This window comes from Leopardus geoffroyi, chromosome D1, assembly GCF_018350155.1.
Source record: "Leopardus geoffroyi isolate Oge1 chromosome D1, O.geoffroyi_Oge1_pat1.0, whole genome shotgun sequence".
Classification (NCBI taxonomy): Eukaryota; Metazoa; Chordata; class Mammalia; order Carnivora; family Felidae; genus Leopardus; species Leopardus geoffroyi.
Genome location: NC_059329.1, coordinates 27660412 through 27681800, shown reverse-complemented (window position 1 = coordinate 27681800; position 21389 = coordinate 27660412). Strand labels below are relative to the sequence as shown.

The 21389-nt window shown below is 41.9% G+C and overlaps 1 long non-coding RNA gene across 1 annotated transcript; it reads right to left on the bottom strand.

The window, feature by feature from the left end:
- Positions 1-1804: 1804 nt before the first annotated feature.
- On the bottom strand, positions 1805-17363 carry LOC123602392. The gene is made up of 7 exons (XR_006714474.1): positions 17232-17363; positions 17020-17123; positions 13836-13919; positions 12996-13080; positions 12537-12609; positions 12146-12204; positions 1805-1949 (listed from the first exon to the last, which is right to left on the bottom strand). It is a non-coding gene; the product is annotated as an uncharacterized LOC123602392 (long non-coding RNA).
- Between the last annotated feature and the right edge of the window lie 4026 nt (positions 17364-21389).

Sequence of the window (21389 nt, the reverse complement as noted above, 5' to 3'; positions counted from 1 at the left end):
TAATGCTAGTTGTGCTTTCTGTTTGTTCACTAGGCATTCACAGAATTGCTATTAGGTGCTTTGCTAGGCACTGGGGATGCCTGTGGGTTGAATGGACAGTCCCTGGCCTCATGGAGCTTGCAGTGTGGAGGGGAAGACAAAGAGGGAAAGCTGCAATAACAGGTGATCAGGGCTCTGACGGAAATGTGCCCAGAACTGTGGTAACACCTATACCTGGGACCAGGTAAGGCTTAGAGGGATGAAGAAAATGTCTGAACAGACAAAGAGCAGGTATGTCTGTCCAGGGTATGAGGATAAGGCATATCCTCATGGCCTGAGGGAGCATGGGTGAGGTTGGAGCATTTGGTGTGTAAGGAGCCCCAAGAGGTGAGGCTCCTGAGGGGCCAGGGAGAGTGCACCTGGGGAAAGCACTGATAAGACCAGCTAGGGCCTTGGGGGGCTTTGAGGGACCTGAACACATGGTGCATTAGGAAGACCAGCTGGCCAAATTGTGGATTGGGTGGGATGGACAGTGAGAGTCAGAACTGAACTTGGGGGCACCGTCACAGTACTCTGGGCAAGCACAGCAGCAGGGGTAGCAGCGAAGGTAGGACAGATAGAGAGATATGAGGAAGTAAAATTAATCAGACTTGAAGATAGAAACTGGGAGTGAGGAAGAGCAAGGACAAGATGAGGCGTAAAAGGAAAACAGGTTTGACCTAAGCTTTAGGATCCAGTTTTGCACATGTTGACTTAGAACTGGCATAATTAGGTGGAGATGCCCAATAAACAACTACATATATGGCTGTGATGCTTGGGTGCAGTAACTGTGTTAGAAATACAGATTTGGGGGGTGGCAGGTATGTTAATGTGATATTCAATACCGTGGTTACATTTCCAGATAGTGCAGCCACACCTGTCTTTATACCTACTGTGGGCAAGTAGAAGGTGGGCACACTGGGAATCATGTATAAGAAGCTGCCTAGACTTTGAAACTGGAAAGAGAAGTCCAGATATTATAGAAGAAATTAAAGCCTACTATTCAGAACAGTTTGCAAATCAAATCCCTCCCTTGGCCCTTCAATAGAGAGGAAATAGAGAACAAAGAATGGCAAACAGAGGGTTTTTAAATAAATCATAATTAGTAACACACACATGGGCTCAGTGTCGGTGAGCAATTAGACAGCTAATTATATTGAAGCTGCGTGTTCATGAAGCCAGAGAGTCTCACCCCAAAATGGGAAGCTTCCAGCAATTGCAGGGAAGCCTGGAGGGATGGAGGCTGCCAGTGGGACTCTTCCAGGCCTCCAATAAATACTTAGTAAAGGTAATGTGTGTGTGTGTGTGTGTGTGTGTGTGTGTGTGTTTAAAGATACTATGTATGAATCCACATACTGAGAAATTTTGAGCACCTGCAATAGCAGCTGGGCTTCTGGACTAACTGGAAGAGAAATGGATTCTCTTAACCAAGTACCACTCTTAAAAATGCTGCCCTCCAGCTAAAGGCTTCACTGGTTGCCCCAGGGCCCTTGGGGCTGTGTTTGTGCATAGCAAGGGCTCCATCTAGTGGTCTATGCTGGAATCACTCTCAGTGTCTACGATGTGGATTTTGAGGGTTCTAATCCAGTAGTGTGCCTAGGAGTGTTCTAGGGTGGTGAGGTCTGTCTGAATGCAGACACCTGACTGGCTAACCTGGTTAACCATGTTCTAAGCTACATAAGAAAAAAAACACATTCATTAACAACACAATTGTAAAAATAGGTCAAGCATAGAGAAAAATTATGGATTATTTTTTTCCTTATTTTTCTTTTGCAATTTATTTTGTACAATTCTTTTTGTCTTCAAAAGCCTTGGGATATGTGTAGGATTTGCTGTTTAACTGTGTTTCTCTCTCCCTTTTTGTTCCTTTTCTCCCACAAACATAAGGAACAAAGACTTTATCAGAAACCAAAGGTTTTGCAAATATCAACCTAAAAAAAAAAAAAATCAGTGATCAGGAAATGCTTGAAGGAGCAAGAGGTAGGGTATGGGGCTTCAGTTCTTTTGAGAAACCTCTCTTGCCTCAGCATCTCACTTCTCCTCACCTTGATTTTCTGCCCCTGCGACCCTTACATCCACACACAGACTGCTCCTGGCCAGGGATGCATGTGAAGGAAGAGACAGAGGCCAGGGAAAGGATGATGTGGTCAGTGCTGGGGTGGGGGTAGGAAACTGGGGGCACATGCTTTTGCTGTTTTGGGGAAAGAATTTGATCTCCAGTGCTGAGGAGAGAGGGCCACCTTCCAAAGAAATCGAGGGCAGAGGGTGCTTCTGAGCAGAGAAACCAGCAATTAGGAATGCTGTGGGGTCTTGAGATGGGGACTGCAGGCAGGTCTGGGGGCCAGCAGCCACTCAGCAAAGCCATGAGGCTTGAAGAGATCTCACCTTGGGAGAACTGATAGCAAATTCTGGCGCATTCTGGCTCTAACAGACTAATATGCAGAGCAAGCTGGTTGTCGACTCTCCTGAAGGTGATTCAAGGATAAAGAAAGGGAAAAGAATTAGACCCACCACTGTACCAGTCACCATGAAATCAGAGGTAAAAATGCAAAAGGAGAAGAAGAGCTGAGATGAATCCCTTTCCCTGGCATGCACATTGGCTCCCTGTCATGTCTGCCCCTGACACAGACCACATCCCTCAAGAATAGAGCTACACTCAGAATTCAAATGTGCTATCTATGCTGCACGTATATGCAGAAACAAGGTTGTTGCCAACACTTCTAATGGAAAAATGGTAGTCTGAATACAAAGGGAAAGCAGGCTGCTCCACTCTATGAAATCGTCTATATGAAATCAGAAATAAAACTGCAAGAGAAGCAAGAAAAGCTTGAACAGAAACTCTTCTCTGAGCATAAAAATAAGTTGAACTGAGCAAAATCATAAATGCAAACCATCCACATCACCTTTGCCACAGGGGACGATGCCCCAGAATAGAATTTAATGCCAAATTAAATGTTCCATCCACCTTTTCCAGCAACAGAGCTGTAAAAAGGGAAAACAAATCAAGGTTGCTGCTGCTATTGCTGAAGGATATTGGCTGATGGCACATAAATAAGTGTACAGGAGCCAGTTAATCTGGGTGTGGGATACCTTTGGCCTGGAAGGGTCAGAGAATGAGGGGCAATCATCACAAGGGGTATACCTTGGAGGTGAGGGCATCAGTCATATTGATTTCCTCTGGCAAAATGGCATTTTCCTTTTCCTTGCAGAGGTTTTGGACTTCCCAGACTTTACTGGATGCACTGGAAGACTATTGATTATGATCAGAACACCCAGACAGGAGGAAATGCAGGGGTTGGAGAGAGGCATTTCCATAGCAGAAATCTGGTATCAGGTAAACAATGACGCCTAACACTTGCTTGGCAACAAGGCACCAGGATAATAAGGAAAAATGTGAATCACAAAAAATGCTCTGGGTTCGAATTCCAAAAGATCTGATTTCAAGCGTGGCATTGACCTTTACCAGCTCTATGGCCCAGGGCAAGTCACTTCGGTGAGCACTCCATATCTCAGCATTTTTGTTTGTGCAGGGTGGGTCTTGGACAAGATATTCTTACAAATTCCTTTCTGGAGAGCTGCCTGATGTGAGAACACTAGCAGAAGTGTAGAGGAAGGAGTAACTCTAAATGGGATGTCAGTGAAAACCAACACTAGTCATGTCCACAGAGACAACAATAATCACTTTTACTTCTATGGGGCTTATTTTTGTTCTACTGTTTGTATATATCCTCCTTATCTTTAGAAAACAAACAAACCAGCAAACATTTCACCTCTAGTGAAAAATGCATACCGTTGCCTTATTTTGTAACTGCATTCCTAAAATCTCATGCTAAAGTGGATTGTTACAAACCAAATACCATTCTCCCTATAGGAAGATTGCTATAATTGGGAATTGTGTTCCACGTCAAGAATTTGGCATCAAATAAATCATAGACATCGCTAACAATATGATATAAGGGGAGAAACATAACAATAAACTTCTATAATCATTTAAAATAGTAAAATTGTGCTCCAACTCACATAAAATGGGCATTAAGTATATGGTACATGTTGATTATGCAAGAGACCCCAATGTGCTATAAAGTGTACATAGAACACATAAAACTCTAACATTAGCATACCATAAATTCAACCTAAAACCAGCATACCAGCTATAATAAATTTAATTAAACATTAAATGAACATTAATTTGCTTTTTCTTCTTAGAATTTAGAATGGGTTGTTGAGGCTGATTCGGCTAACTTGTATCTCTTAAAAATAACAACAACGACAAAATTTAGTTTAAGTCAATGTGTTCTTTTTTTTTCATAATTTATTGTGTTAAAAATGGCCAAAACAGAGTCACATATCCTAAACCCTACCAAGACCTAATACCTGCCCTAAAGGTAGCTTCAGTTTCTCCCAGAAATGTGACTTACAATCAGCCAACCTGGAATTTCCTGGTCAGCACTAGGAGGTAGTCTGCTGACAGAACTAGTCCATTGCCAGTAGGAAAGCAACCTTGCCTGAAACAATGCATTCTTTGCTAATCATTTCCTTTTTTTCCCCTCCCTCGCTGCCTTTAAAAACTTTCCTTTTTGGGGGGCGCCAGGCTGGCTCAGTTGGTTAAACATCTGACTTCGGCTCAGGTCATGATCTCATGATTTGTGGGTTTGAGCCCTGCGCTGGGCTCTGTGCTGACAGCTCAGTCTGGAGCCTGCTTTGGGTTCTGTGTCTCCCTCTCTCTCTGCACCTTGCACACTTGCGCTGTGTCTCTTGGAAAATGAATAAACATTAAAAAATTGTAAAAAACTTTCCTTTTCTGCAGCTCCATGGAGTTCCTTTTTATTTGCTAGATGGGATGCTGCCCAATTAATGAATCATTGAATACAGCCTATTTGATGTTTAAATTTACTCACTTGAATTTTTGTTTTTGAACACTTGTAACAAACAGGGGAATTTGGACAGTTCCATTAAGTATGGAGCCATCTCAAAAAAGAGTAGATGCCAACACACATTTGTTTTTCACAGATAATGATGATGGCATTTCCCCCCCAAAATAAACATCAGTTAAGTAAAAGCTTATCTAACATCCCTCCCCTTCACCCCTTCTTGTCTCCTCCTTGTTCAAAAGTTTGGACCAAATAAAGGCCAACCAATACGAGAACAGTAAGTGCTACTTAAATCACTCCACATGACACTTTGTTGACAGCTATTAGAGACCTTCACACCTTATTAGAAAAAGGAGAACAATTACAAGTCATTTGGATGGCCTTCAAAAAGAATGTTAAATCATTTCGCTCAGACATAAGACACATTGTCCACAGCCTCTGTGGAAAACAAAATATTCTCTTATATTTTCATACACTTTACAGTTTAAAACTATTATGTAAGTTGATTATTCCAGCTATCCAATTAGGAATATATGGCTGGCACTCTGATTTCCTGCTTTATGATTGAAGAAATAAAAGTTTAGATAGCTTAAGGGACTGATTTGCAGTTACAAAGCTGAAGAAAGGCATTATGAACTAAGGCATTATTATAAAAAGTGTAGAGAAGCAGTGTCCACAAGTATTTCATGAATATGAGTCTATGAATCCTAAAATAATAATAATAATAATAATAATAATAATAATGATAATGATGATGGAAGATGACTTAGGGGTCCCACTCTATACAGGAGTCTCCTTCGTAATATTCAGCTCATTTAAAATCACCCCATGGGCTAAAGCAGTCCACTTTCTACAGGGACTCTCAACCAGGGTTAATTATCCCACAAGGCATAACACTCCATTTTTTGACAAAGTGTTTTAATTATTAGAAAAGTCTTCCTTCATTTATCCTAATTCTGCTTTCTAGAATCTCAAAGAATATGCCTAATCATTCTTCCACACAATATTTCAAATAGTTGAAAATAGCTGTTTCCCACTCATAAGGCATAGCTTCTAGACTCTTTGTTCTCCTGGTGGCCATTCTTTGATTTATCTATGCCACTCTTAAAACCAGGTTGCTGGGAGCGACCGTAAAACTCCACGAGCATTCTGACCACTGTATAATGGCCTAAGATCTTTATCAATATAGCTCTTTGTGTTCTGAACTGAAACTTTTATTAAATATAGCTTTAAATAACAATAATTTTTGGCAGACACATGGTGTTGGTTTATATTAATCTTGCATCCAACTAAGATCTCTGTTTTCTTTCCCCATGTAATCTGCTATTGAGCCAATATTCTCCTATCATAATCATATTAGGTCATGACATTAGCAAATATGGGAGGCTTATCTTTATGTATTCAGTGTTTCTCAATAGGAGTTCCAATGAAATTTTGGACAGGATAATTCTTTGCTATATGGGACTGTTCCGTATATCATAGGATGCAATTAAGTATTAGTGGCAACATTTGATTGTCCTTGTGACAATCAAAAATAACCCTATACACCTCCAAAACATCCCTAGGAAAACGATTCCACTGCAGTTGAAAATCCTTATCAGGGGCGCCTGGGTGGCGCAGTCGGTTGAGCGTCCGACTTCAGCCAGGTCACGATCTCGCGGTCCGTGAGTTCGAGCCCCGCGTCGGGCTCTGGGCTGATGGCTCAGAGCCTGGAGCCTGTTTCCGATTCTGTGTCTCCCTCTCTCTCTGCCCCTCCCCCGTTCATGCTCTGTCTCTCTCTCTGTCCCAAAAATAAATAAACGTTGAAAAAAAAAAATTTAAAAAAAAAGAAAATCCTTATCAAATCATCAATTGAAATGCTGCAGTATGAAGAACAGAGCCCTCTGTCATGTCAGTATAGACTTCCTTCAAGGCTGACATGTATTTTATGGTCAAGATTCTATAGATACAACTTTTATCCAGCTACACATTGACCTAAATGTATAATAGTAAGCCCTCATTTCTCTTTCTTATTAATAAAAATTGGATTGAAATATTTGAAAATTGTGCTTTCAGGATAATAGCAGAGAAACTTAGCATAGGTAAAATATATATGACAATAGTTGATTATAGTTTCAGGATCTAATTTCCAGAGTTGGCTCCCCAGTGAGCCAGGCCACCTGCTGCTCATGACCTTCTAGTCTCTTCTCCTTGAAGATGGGCTGGCTCTGTGACTTCCTTGAACCCATAAAATGCAATGTAAGTTATGCTCCCAAGTTGGCTCAGAAGAAGATTTGCAGCTTCTTCCTGGCTCTCTTGGAAATCTTTCAAGGACCCCTTAGCTGTTCTACAAGAACTCTGACTACCCCAAGTTGCTGTTCTGATGAGACCAAATAGGTACACACAGCCAAACCAAATAATTTAGCCATGGCTAGTAAGGTGACAGTCACAGGAGAGAAGACATCTTTAACTTTCTGGACAAGCTCATACTCTAGCCAAATACCACTGAGCAACTCCATTCAATGCCACATGGAGCAGAATTGCCAAGAACAGCATTCCCATATTCCTGACCCATAAAACTGTGAAATATAATAAAACTTGACAAAAGAGCCTGTATTCCCTTCTCCATGTAATTCATATTCTGCAGCAAAATGTGCATTAATTTCTTTTCTCATTCACCACACATTTATTGAACTCCTATTACATTTCAGTATTTTGAGAGATATTGGGAATAAAATGGGTGATAAAAAAAATCCACCATCTCTGAGCTCAGAAACATCACAGTAGAATGTAGGAGATTCATAAACCAATAATTATGATGGATTTTAAAGTAGTATGATAGAGGTGGATGTGGGGATCTGTGAAAGCACAGAGAAAGACCTATAGTTGGGGGAAAAGGATGTCACAAGAGGCCCTTTCATGGTAGGGACTCATAAAAGGCATGACAGAGTCATCAGGAAAAATAAAGAGAGCTAAAAGGATTTTAAAGCAGAGGGTATAGCATGCAATGGCAAAGAGTTGTGAAAGATACAATTCATTGGAAGTTTAGTATGACTAAAGACACAGTGCGAGAAGTCCAATAAGAACCTAGAGAAGTAAGCAAAAGCAAGATCTTTGAAAGTTGCTAAATGCCATATATGGTAGTCAGCCTCCAAGATAGCCCCACAATGAACCCTACATTCTGGTCTCCAGACATTTGTGTAGTCCCCTCCTACATTCTACCAAGGTTGGTCTGTCTGAACAGGGAAAATGACAGTATATCACACTTGAAAATAGATTATAAAAGACTGAAGCTTCCATCTTGAGCTTCTCCCACCCCTCACTCTCTCATTCTCTCCCCTTACCCCACCTCTCTGTCTCTCCCAGATACTCCCTTTGGGAAAAGCATGTTTCAATGGAGAGACCCATGTGGTAAGAAATTGAAGACTTCTGCCAATAGTCACATGAATGAGCTTGGAAGTAGATCTTCCAATCCCTGTCAAGTTTTCAGAGACTGAAGCCCAGGCGAACAGATTAACTTTAACCTCGTGAGACATCTTGAGCTAGAATTATTAACTACTAACTACAGCCAAACTACTCCAAGATTCCTGATGCTCAAAAACTATATGACATAGTAAGTGTTTATTTGTTTAAACCACTAAGCCTTGGGATTATTTATTATGCAGCAATGGCTAATACACCATGCTGAGAGGTTTAAATATTAGCCTTAAATTGATAGAAAGTCTTTATAGGACTCTAAAAAGCTAGAAAACTATTGGGGTGCCTGGGTAGCTCAGTCAGTTAAGAGTCCAATTTCAGCTCAGGTCATGATCTCACCATTTGTGGATTCGAGCCCCACGTCAGACTCTGTACTGACAGCTCAGAGATAGGCATCTGCTTCAGATTCTGTGTCTCCCTCTCTCTCTGCCCCTCCCCTCACTCACACTCTGTCTTTTTCTTTCTCAAAAATAAATAAACATTAAGAAAAAACAAAGCTAGACAACTATTTGCACATTGGAAAGGTCACTGGGTTAGCAGTTTGGAGGGTAAAATGAAAGAGTAAAGGGGATAGCTGGAAAGAGACAGCCATGATAACCCAATCCTGAACAGATCATGAACTGTACCAAAACAATAAAAAAGGGAGGAAGAAATAGATGTAGGTTTAAGCTATATTAATGAGCCCAAATTTCTGGTTTAGACAAGTGGGCAAGCAGAAGCATAGTCATTGAGTCAGAGAATACAGGAAGAGGTCAGAATTTGGAATTTACAGCAAAGATGATGCACTTAGATTTGAACATGTTAACACTAAGAGGCCCATGAGACATCCAAGAGAAGAAAAGACACATTGGATATATGGATCTGAGACTCAGAGCTGCTCTGGGTCATAATAGTCATCAGCATGGCATTGGTAACTGAAGTCATGGATTAGGATGAGCACTGCTGAGGAGTGTGTGTGGAATAGGAACAGCAGGAAGTCAGTAAAACCAAAGCCTGTTTACCAGTTAGACCCTATTTCTTCTAAACCCTGCACAGACATATTAGGAATTTAGTCCCTTCTCCGTAACCAGGGATTATAACAGTCATTTTGTAAGATGAAAAAAATCACTCTTTACCCTAAATATGCCAGAGGAAAGGAAATCATTAAGTATTTGACAATCATTTTCATTTGCTTATTCCTTTGCTTAAATCAAAGATGATTTCTATAAGTTTAGATGCTCCTTGCAGAATTCTAAGCATGCTGTTAAAGATATAAATTAATTTATCCACCAATCTCTAAGGAAGTAGATTATAGGAGAGCCCTGTCATAGACAACTTCCCCTGCAGATGAGATGTGCCCTAAAAGTAGCAAATCAGATGAAAGACAAAGGTGTAAAATATCTCTATTAGTCAGGGTTCTCCAGAAAAAAATAGAATCAATAGTGTGTGTGTGTGTGTGTGTGTGTGTGTGTGTGTGTGAAATCATACAGTATTTGTCTTTGTCTGTTTGGCTTATTTCATTTAGCATGGAGGTTGCCAAAGGGATATGAAGGGGATGGTTGAAATGGGCGAAGGGGATTAAGAGGTACAAACCTCCAGTTACAAAATAAATAAGCCACAGGGATGAAAACCACAGCATAAGGAATACAGTCAATAATATAACACTTATCATGGTATTTCATAATGTATATAATTGTTGAATTACTATACATCTGAAAATAGTTTAGTATTATATGTCAACTGTACTTCAATCAAAAATTTAAAAATAGTGTGTGTGTATGAGAGGGGAATACTTAAAGGAATTGGCTCATATGATTGTAGAGGCTGGCAAGTTCAAAATCCACAAGGAGGGCAAGCATGCTGGAGACCCAGGAGGGATTCAGTGTTGTAATTCCAGCCAGAAAGCCATCTGCTGGCAGAATTCCTCCTTGCTTGAGGGACATCAGACTTGTTCTGTTCAGCCTTCCAACTGATTGGATGAGACCCACCCACATTATGGGGGACAGCCTACTTTGCCCAAAGTCCACCAATTTAAGTATTAATCTCATTCAAAAAAAAAAAAAAAAAAAAAAACCCTCACAGAAACATACAGAATGTTTAACCATATACCCGGGCACCATGGTCTAGCTATGCAGACACGTAAAATTAACAGTGACAATATCTGTGATAGAGGGATGGTAGGAGACAAGATGTTTTGACTGTTATTTATCACTGAATTCTTCTTTGCAGCCAACACAGAATCCTGTACAGTGCCCTGCACATAGTAGGCAGGTTCAGCTAAATGGTTCAGGCTGACATTCACAGTCCCTGACATATCCAAATGCAGCTAATTTGGTAAAGGTGACAACAAAGTCACAGAGGGGACTTTTTCCTCCAGTGTGCTTGTTAAGAAAGTAAATAAAAAACCCACCCTGGGGCGCCTGGGTGGCGCAGTCGGTTAAGCGTCTGACTTCAGCCAGGTCACGATCTCGCGGTCCGTGAGTTCGAGCCCCGCGTCGGGCTCTGGGCTGATGGCTCAGAGCCTGGAGCCTGTTTCCAATTCTGTGTCTCCCTCTCTCTCTGCCCCTCCCCCGTTCATGCTCTGTCTCTCTCTGTCCCAAAAATAAATAAACGTTGAAAAAAAAATTAAAAAAAAAAACCCACCCTAATGACAGTGTGCTTTTCTGACTGTATTCCATTCCTGGTGGTCATCACAGCAGCAGGCAAAGGATTGGGACAGCAAACATCATGGGTGCTCCTTCTCCCATCCCTAATGAACCATCCTTGGGGGTTGCTGACCAAGTCTACCACTTCTGCCAAGAGTAAAAATAAAATGCCCCGGAAAAAGATGAATTTGTCTGCATCAGGAAAGATACTCATCATTTTTTGTATATTTGTGTTGCTTTCCCTTCAGGAGAGAATGAGGAGAAACTAAATGAGCTGTTCTTAGTTAGGAACAATGTGAATTCAGAATGAAGCAAGCTGTGGGAGGCTGCATGGTGAGCTAGTGAAGAAAGCAACAAAACCAGGGGCGCCTGGGTGGCTCAGTGGGCTGAGCGTCCAACTTCAGCTCAGGTCACAATCTCACAGTTCGTGGATTCAAACCCCATGTTGGGCTCTGTGCTGACAGCTCAGAGCCTGGAGCCTGCTTCAAGTTCTGTGTCTCTCTGTCTGCTCTTCCCCCATTCATGCTCTATCTCTCTCTGTCTCTCAAAAATAAATAAAAGTTAAAAAAAAAAAAAAAAGAAAGAAAGCAACAAAACCCAAATCTGGGTGGGTCTGGGGCAGGGCAAGGGGTAGGGTGGAACATCTGTACCTGGAGCCAGAAAGACACCTTCCTCCACCTTCATTGACTTTCATCCCCCTTGGAGATGCATCTGGGGGTGGGTGGGTAGTTAAGGCGTCTAGGTCTCTGCAGCCTACTTAATCTTGATAAAATGTTTGTTGATATTTTTCTTGCTCATGAAATTTCTTCCCAAGAAAGAACTATTTAATCTGGGTTCCACAGGCCTCTCAGGCGTCCAAGGATAGAATTAGGGAGTCCCATGAACTTGGATGGCAAATATATATATATTTGGGGTGTGTGTGTGTGTGTATATAAATATATATATATATATATATATATATATATATATATAATATGAATAGAACATTTCTCAATAATTTAAATACATGCGAACCCCCAAAATATTAGCAGTATCTTGCAGATATCTAAAAATGTCTTTTATACTCATCTCTACTTCATTCTGTTGCAACTTGGTGGTCCAAACCCATATCAGGATTCTGCAGGTCCCAAAGTTTACAGTAACTAAGTTTTCCTATATTGTTCAAACTAGATGTACCAGAAATGAAGCAAATGCTGCATTTTGATCTCCATGTGGGCCCTTGGATCCATCTTCAACTGTTTAGAAGACAGAGAACAAGAAGAATGAGCAAAGTCACCAAAAATCCTCCCAAGGCGGGTGGGGTTCATCATTCACTTGGATACCAAATTATAGAACCCCATTATTATACTGAGCCCCTGTCTGCATAACTGCAAGAAGTCAAATTCCTTCTCCAAGTGGGAGTACTTAAACCTTGCACAAATCTGTCTTTATAGCTGATCATCAACTTTCTCTTCAATTTACTGCCCAGGTTTTTCTGCCCATTCCCTCAGATTTCTCAGAGCTTCTTCTCAACGCTTCCACAACCCTCCTCCACCTCCTTTTTTTCCCAAAGTGAAGACATAAATACCTCTGTTATGTCTCTAAGCACAGCTCACCCAGAACAGTAATGGTTTAGAAATGAAGTTCAGAGAAGAAATAAACTATAAAAATTTAAAAGGAAAATTTAAATTAAATTATGATATGTAACTCTCCCAAAATCCACTGACAAGTCTCTCCTTGGGGGTCCTGAATGGTCACCTCTTTTGTCAACCTTTTACCATATGACTGGGGCTCACTGACCACCTCAGGTGGGGAGCCTCTTCACCTTGGCCACCCTCCTCCCCCCAAGTTTATGGTGCCCTGCTCAACTCTCTGGCTTCAGCTAGAGGAATCCAAAACAAATTGACCTCATGGTATTCTCTCTAAACACACATATGAAGATAGCCTTATTTAATTATTAAACAGAATACCTAAGTCTGGAGTATCTGAAATTAGAAGATTTCCGCCAGCTCAAAGCTTCCTAAGAACCTTAGAAGGTGATACCTACCTCAAAGCTGTGTGAATACAATGCTTGAAAAGGTGACCCCTTTCAGTACAAAGAAAGGCTGGCTGGACACCCCTGAGATCCTACCCTGGAATTAGAAGCAACATAGAATTACCAAATCAAAAGTTTCAACAACTTTAAGATCTATTTTCTATCTCAAGAAATATGAAGGAACTATGGGTAGCACTCACTTTTTTTCTTTTTTGGCAAAGAAGAGGAGGTGTCTTTGTTACAGAACATGGAAGAAGGAATGCCTAATTAATTCTATGTTCTTAGGAGAGATTAGAGAAGGCTCCGTGGTGGAGGTGTCATTTGACTTAAGATGAAGGATGAGTGTACATTATCTGTGGATAATGCAGAACTGCTTAGCAAGCTCATTGTGTGGGTGATAAAGAATGGTGAGAATAGGAATCTGAGAATGCTTTACTAGGCCCATCTCACCTCCATTAGTTTTATTGAACCTTGAAATGGCTTTTGAAGTTAACAATCACCCCAGAGGATACAAAGTTAGGCACTTAAAAAAAAGACATTAAAGTTTTGTAAGTTCCCCAGTTAATCCATCAAACACATTTCAGTCTTAGGTAACAGTGTGTAAACTCTATCAAGGGCATCTGAGGTTCCCTAGGAAACATCTATAGCCAGACAAATGGATAACACTCACTAAAGATACAAAGAGCCTAAGGAAAGCTATGGAATCACCCTTCAGGCAAAGATGTGTTCATTTAAAGCACATAACTTTTTGTAAAATCTTCATGGTGTTGAGAAGGAAAAATGCCAAAGGACAAGTTAGGATGGGGGGTGAGAAAACTGTGCTAGCAGAGTCAGATTTGTTAGATTTGTCACCTGAATTTGGCTTTGCTCATGTTGTTCAGCTTATTGTCCCAAGCTTCTCCAGTTTAGCACACGAATCTACAAAAATATTGTATCCTTTCAAGACATAATTTTAAAAAAAAGTTAAGGTGGCAACTATCCAACTACTTCCTGAAGAATATAGCATAGTATTTAGACTACCTGACAAACCTCTGGAAAAGAACATCTTAGAAAATTCTCCTTTGAGTTCTGTATATTTTAGGGGGAAAAAAGTTTTCTTTAATTAGGTGATGGCTAATGGACTATTAAAACAACCCCCTTGCTAATTAAAAGAATAAATTGAACTTGCTGGACCTTTCAGCTGCTCTTTAACACCCTGCTTTCTGATGTTTTCCAGCAAGGTTTCCATCACAACATAAGTCAATGAGTTAAGGAAAAGTGGCAATAAGGACTGGTTGGAATGGTTGATCATACCTTCCAAAAATAATAGCCAGACGTGCCTGTGAAAGTTTTCCACAGCATGCTTTGGATGGTTTATTTCAGATTGATGCCGTTTTTTTCCCTGCTATATTTCCCAATCATCTAAAATAGTTCTGGCACTAGTAGATGAGAGAGAGAGAGAGAGAGAGAGAGAGAGAGAGAAGAGAGAAGAGAGGAAGAAACAGGAGAGGAGGAGGGGAGGGGAGGGGAGGAGAGGAGAGGAGAAGGGAAAGGGAGGAGAGGGTAGGGGAGAGCAGAAGAGGGGAGGGGAGAGGAGAGGAGGAGAGGTGAGGAGAGGAGAGGAGAGGAGAGGAGAGGAAATGAGGAAGAAAAGAAAAGAAAAGAAAAGAAAAGAAAAGAAAAGAAAAGAAAAGAGAAAAGGAAAGAAAAGAAAAGAAAAGAAAAGAAAAGAAAAGAAAAGAAAAGAAAAGAAAAGAAAAGAAAAGATGTTGGGGAAAGGGGTATATTTGTTGAGGGAATGAATGAATAACTGCTTACCCAGCAAGTAGCCCATTTGGTCTGTTTGAGATCTCACTTTTCCTAATCCAGAGTGTGAGTCAATCAGAGTCAATAGCAGGAAATAAGTGAAGTGATCAATATTAACTTGGCAAAAGAGGCTAAGAAATTTGTCCTGTGTCACAAACTAATACACAGGCCATGGCTAGATCATCATCTTCCCTCTCTGAAGATCCTATTGAGAAAATGTCTAAAAATTCTATCCTTCATTCTGCCCATTTTCAACCAAGGAAAAACACTTGGTGCAATTTGTAGATGCTTTGCAAGGGCTCAGCAGCTCTGCTAGAAGTCATCAAGAAAGCTGTTTGTTTCCTTCTGTAATTCTGGACTCAGTGCATTTGTCTCAGGCTCTTGGTGATCTGGGACAGCACATTATGTGATGCCGTCCAGGGCCATGCCACTTAGGAAGTTTTGCTTATGTCAACATTATGCACTGTACACATTTTTTTCCTTTTGCTAGGGGCAGCTGAAAGTAAGTGACACTAATTTCTATTCTGCAGTTATCCAAATATTGCACTCACAACACAATCCATAAACATAATGACTACTCCTCAATAAAGCAGGGGGATGTGTGAGAAATTGTAATTGTCACCCCCCAAAAATTTAAAAAATAAAAAGAAACAACAAAAACGCTGGCAAATGGTAGGTCCCTTATCTTAATTACAGGCTTATTTGCATTTAAATGAAGGTTATTCTATAATTACTACTGAATGTTTTGTGTTGGAGTTGAAATACCACTCTGCAGGCTGTCAGCCCATTTCCTTTTCATTTTCTCTTGTCATTCTTCTTCTCTATAATTGTCTGACATAGGCAGGCGCAGAGAGGTGCTGGCTCTTAATTCCCTTTCCAAAAACATCACCACCTCAGGGCACCTTGTAGATTCTGGGGCATCTCGCTGCAGTCCTTCTACAGGATGGTGCCAGGAGAATTAAAGAAACCTCCCTCTACCTGCAAAAAACAATCTCCAGATCTGCCAACTTGGGAGCAGAATTAACTTGGCCTGACTATGCATTGGCTATGATGCTGAGAATTCCCTCTCCCTCCCCTGCGCGCACATCACACCCAGCACAAACATTAGCATTCATCAACAAATACAGTCCATTCTTGTTACCTGTGGTAGCACTGTTCTATAAAGTCACCGTGGACATGAATTAGAAAGCACTGAACCATTGCTCCTAAGGGAAGTACAGGACTATGTTCCTGTAAGCCTTTGGTCACAAGATTTTTGTTAACCCATCAATACAAAACCTTATTTTATGCTCAGAGACACTTTGTTTAGTATATATTGTTGATTCATTAATATCAAACTCACAGCCAATAGCACCATAACTCATACGTGAACAAAGTTCATTTAAACATATATATTTCTCCAAAAACACATAAAGCCTTCTTGCACATAGAATCACTGGGCGACTCTCCAGCACTATGCTTGAGGGCCATTTTACACAGGAAAACACCAATAAAAAACACAAAAGGATTTTTAAAAACACAACAGACCACAAAAAGACACTTGTTTAAGTAAGAGGACTGAAGCAAGAAAGCAGAGCATCATCTTGTTTAACCTCAACTGGGAACATGTGTATGAGGTGACTCACATTTTTCACAGTTCTGCACATGTCTGTGAATAGCTGCAAAAGCATCACGGGTATCAATTTAGGGGGTTACAAATAAATTTTAGTGAGCAAGTGAATTCACAAATATGGGACCCATGCAAAGTGAGAATGGGCTGTGCTTACTGAGCATCTCCTTTATGTTTACCACATGTGAGATGCTCCCCAGAGACTAAGAGAACATGTAGTCCTCAGATTGGAGGGGGTGGGTGGAAAGGAGCTGGATGCAGAGAGAGAAACTGACAAAAAATATATAAACAAGAAAAAGACAATAAAAGTTTTAATCGTGATAGTGCCATGAATAAAACAAACTGAAAAAGGATTGAGATGGAAATAATGAGGGCAATAGGAAAGGGTTTGTTTTAGATATCAGATGGCATTCATGGTAAGATTCAAGAGACCCTGAAGAGTTGGGGGAGGGATGGAGACAGAGGGAGGAACATCAAGTAAGAAGAACCTGGCCCGGGGAAAGGTATATTCCATAAATTTAATCAGTGGGACTAGAGACTGTTGCATGTGAAGAAAAAGGGACAGTATGAAATGGGGTTAGAGGAAGGGCAGGGGCTTGGTCTGGCAGTGCCTACTAGAGGCGATAAGACAAGTGTACTTACTTATTGGTGCTCATCCCACTGGAGGGAAGAAATCCCCTAGAACCTAATAAGGTGCAACATACTGCAGGTACTCATAAGCTTGGCTGACTCACTCACCAGAATGCCTGCAAAACACGATGGGTATATCAATTCAGGATTGAGTTTTACTGCATATAACAGAAAAAAACCCAAAATATGTTAGCTTAAACAATATCATAGTTTATTTTTCTCACTTAGTAAGAAGTCCAGATGTAGGCAGTTGCTGATATTGGTTTAGTGGCTCAAGGATGTCCAAGTTGAGGTCTGTGGAATTTGCTTGATTTTGCCTCAAGGTTGCAAGATTGCCGCTCCAGCTCTAGCCATCACATCCTAGCTCCAGAATGAGGGAAATGCAAAAAGTGTATGTATCAACTGAGTCTAGTCCCTCTTATACAGCTTTCCTGGAGGCCCACCTGATGACTTCCACTGATATCTTATTGGCCATACTGTGCCATGTGTCCTCCTCCAGGTGCAAAGGAGGCTAGGAAATATATCTTTTATACTTGGATACATTGCTTCCCCTAACACAATTGTGTGTAAAGAAGAGGGGAGGGGCGCCTGGGTGGCGCAGTCGGTTGAGCGTCCGACTTCAGCCAGGTCACGATCTCGCGGTCCGTGAGTTCGAGCCCCGCGTCAGGCTCTGGGCTGATGGCTCAGAGCCTGGAGCCTGTTTCCGATTCTGTGTCTCCCTCTCTCTCTGCCCCTCCCCCGTTCATGCTCTGTCTCTCTCTGTCCCAAAAATAAATAAACGTTGGAAAAAAAAAAAGAAGAGGGGAAAATAAACTTTTTCAGCAACTAGTAGTCTCCATTCATTGGGATTAGGGGCACACGTTCCAGCCAATGCCTTGGAAGTGGTACAGCTTCAGAGATGAGGGACACTGGGGCCATATAATAGATTTAAATAGTGGATATGGAACTTGAAAGTTGATGAGGAAGATCCATTAAGTCAAAATATCTCCATCCATTAGACCAGTAGCCCTTTCTATTGCGGATGAGGGCCCCTCATAAACCAGTAACAAATGCAAGAAATTAACACGCACACAGCCATGTTCAGTCCTAACACTGTATGGTGAATTTGCTTATTTATGGTTTTCATCAGTCAATATAGAAGTCCTTATGCCTAGGGCGAATGTATCATGGGGAAGATATGCTTTGAAGTTGAAAGAAAGGGAGAAAAAATAGAAGATCTAAAACAGGGCTATTGTCAAAGAGATAGGTCCTAGACAGACAAAAATTAAGAGGACCAAATCAGTCTATAGAGTTGAGAAAGGTTCTTCTGAGGAAGTGACGCTTAAGCTGTGACCTAAGGATCAATAGGAATCAATTAAGTATCAGGGTAGGGGAAAGCAAGAAAATTCCAGTCCCAACATCCTTTGCAAATGTTAACGAATGAAAATTAAATCAGGACAAATGCCATGCTTAAATGATAAGGGGAGCAAAGAGACCATCTTAGTTGTCTTTGCTAATTTATCAGAAATTCAAACCTATTGGAAAACTTCTTGATTTCTTGGCTTTTTAAGGACATTGCTGGACAGATGCCAGTGCTAGTGCTTTGGGTTTCCTTAGCTCTTTATGTTCTGCACTTTATGTCCTTTGAGCTGAATATTTACCACCTAAGCCTAAAGGGCAGGTAGAAAAGCAACCTACTGTGTGGTTTGGCTCAAACCTGCATGGAGCAGGTGGCTCTTCCCCTGCATGGGACAGAGAAATCTAATACCTTTTGCTAGCCCCTGCCAATTCTGCTCCTCCCATGCTTCTACCTGCTGGGCCTCATCCCTGTATATGGGCAGGTAGGCACCTGGCACAGCAGATGTACCCAATGACCACAATACAGATGTCCCCAGGCATCTCAATGTGTGTGTATCCTCTACCCAGCTGCCAGGGAGGGCTTTCCAACCACAGATTCCATGATGCCTTTTCCCTACTCAGGAACCTCCAGTGGCTTCCCTATAAAACAAAATCCAATCTCTTTAGCATAACTTAAAGACCCTCCCCAATCTATCCTCATCCTAATTTTCCAGATTCACCTCCCACATTCATCTCCTGCTCTCAAGCCACACTGACTGCTTGCCACTTTCTAAACACGTCATGCTCTATTCTTGCCTCTATATCCTGTTCCTGGCATGCCACCCTCACCCCACTCCTCATCTGGCACTTTAAGACCCAGACCTTATGTCACTTCCTCTGTGAAGCCTCCCACAATGCTCAGCTAGTTGTTCTTTTTGCAATTATTTCTTGCAAATATTTATTCATATATCTGTTCTCTCCTGCTGTACTGTAGGCTTCTAAAATACAGGGGACAATTATAACCATTTGTGCACCCTCTGCATCTTGCATAGAGCCTGGCACATCCTAGGGCTTCAAAATCACTTGTTTCGTAATTAACCATGGTCCAATGAGTGTGCATGACTTTGCAGTATGCAGTAGTATCCATCTTCCTGAGAGCAGCCACCTCTAATGGTTCACCTCTGGTCCGCCACCCTGCCCTGAACTAGTGGAGAGGTTACTGTGTGGCACCCCTACAATTACCTGCTCCACTGTGTTGGCACGTTCTGCTTTGGCACCCTCCCTCCCACTAAAATGCTCCCAGAACCTGAGTTCTCCAGCTTTTTTGAAGTCCCCGTGGAATGAGCAGCAGCTGAAAGACGAGGTAGATGAGGGGGCTTCACAAGGATCCTAAGTAAATCCGGGGCTCCCTGACCCTGACCTCACCCCATTTTATGACTTCCACCATTCAGGGCATTTATAGTGTGGGAGGTTGTGCATGACTGCAAAGAATATCCTTGTCCCTGAGCCTCTCTTACCCTCCCCCAGCCCCACTGCACACTGAAGTCCCATCCCATTGTAGAGGGAAGAGAGAGCTGTTCTCATCAGCTCCCCTGGGGAGCTGGGGGCTGCTGCGCCATTGTTCTCCTTCCTCTCTACCATGCTTCCCCCTTATTATTTTCCTCCATGCACACAGCCTCTTCATCTCCTCCTCCTTTGAAAGGAGCCTCGGCACGTTTCCCCTTGCCCCTAACAGGTGTGGGGAATGACCCTGGCCCTCCGCTGGGGGCCATTTGCTGTGATGCTCCAGCTTTATAGAGTGTCATTTGTATTCAGTCCTTCCCTCTCTTGCTCTTGCCCAGTGTGTTTTGATGAGCTTCTCTCTGCACTCATATTGTCTCAGTCGTTAACCACTCATTTGCAAGTCTGTAATTTACTTTTGATCATTCATTTTATGAGGCACACAGGGTAAAAAGCCGATTCTGTTCTTTCCTTCTTTTTCTCCTCCTTCCTCAGTCTTGTTTGCAGCTAGAGATTTTCTCCAAGTCCCAAACCCTGTTGCCTTATCATCTCACAGAGAGGCATGTGCTGCCTTGACATTCCTAGGAGAGATTTTCCTTCTGCTTCACCTTCTGATGTGGTTCATTAGCTGTTTTCCCCCCTCCCCCTTAGGGATTAGCTTCTCTGGGAAATGCAATAGTTGGTGGAGGCAATTATTTGTGGGTCTATTGATATGATAACCCCTATTGACAGCAGGGGAATCACTGGCAGAACTGATAGGATTGCTCTGCCACGGCACTAAACCCCCAGGAGGAGGAGTTACAAGCTGAGGCCCAGCAATGCTTTCCCAAGCTGACATTTCACAGCCATTTTTTGTTCAGCAGGAAACAGCTTCAGCCCAGGATGAGAAGGCAGCTGCCTGCCAAACAGGGGCCCTGAGTATCTGGCTCTGTTTTCCTCCTTCCCGTGGTCATCAGAATTTTCAGTGAATAAAAGCTGCTGCCTCTCTCTTACCAGAGGGGAGAAGAGTTGGTGGCAGGAGAGGCGTAGACTCATTAAGCCCAGTTTTAGCTGAGCTTCCCAGGTTTTCCCTATTTTGTTTTCTTCCTCTTCTCTTAGGAAACACTTTCCCTAAAGCAGAAAGCAGCACTTACATTATCCCTTGTTGCAGAAACATTCCAGGCTGGCAGGATCACAGGAGATCTGTGGGGCCTGCAGTCACCTCCTGGCATCCCCTCCCCAGACATTCATTGGGTCCCCAGACTCCCTTCCTCCCCTGAGTACCCACTATGGCTCTTAAAGCCTCAGAAGTAGGGTAATTTTGGCTATCCTATCTTTCACGGGTGTCACTGTATTGGCCAAACTGGGAACTTTTGAAAATGGAAAGAAGCACTAGTAACAGGTACAAAGGACAAAAATGGATAAACCTGAAGTCCCTGTTTAACAGACTCCCAAATCGCTCTCTCAGTGCTGGGTTTCAGTGTGAACACAACAGGTGAAGATTCCATCCCTCTCCCAAAGTTGCACTAGGGACAAAATGCTTTTGAGTTGAACTTGAAAATGGGCTTTCACATCAAAACAATGAC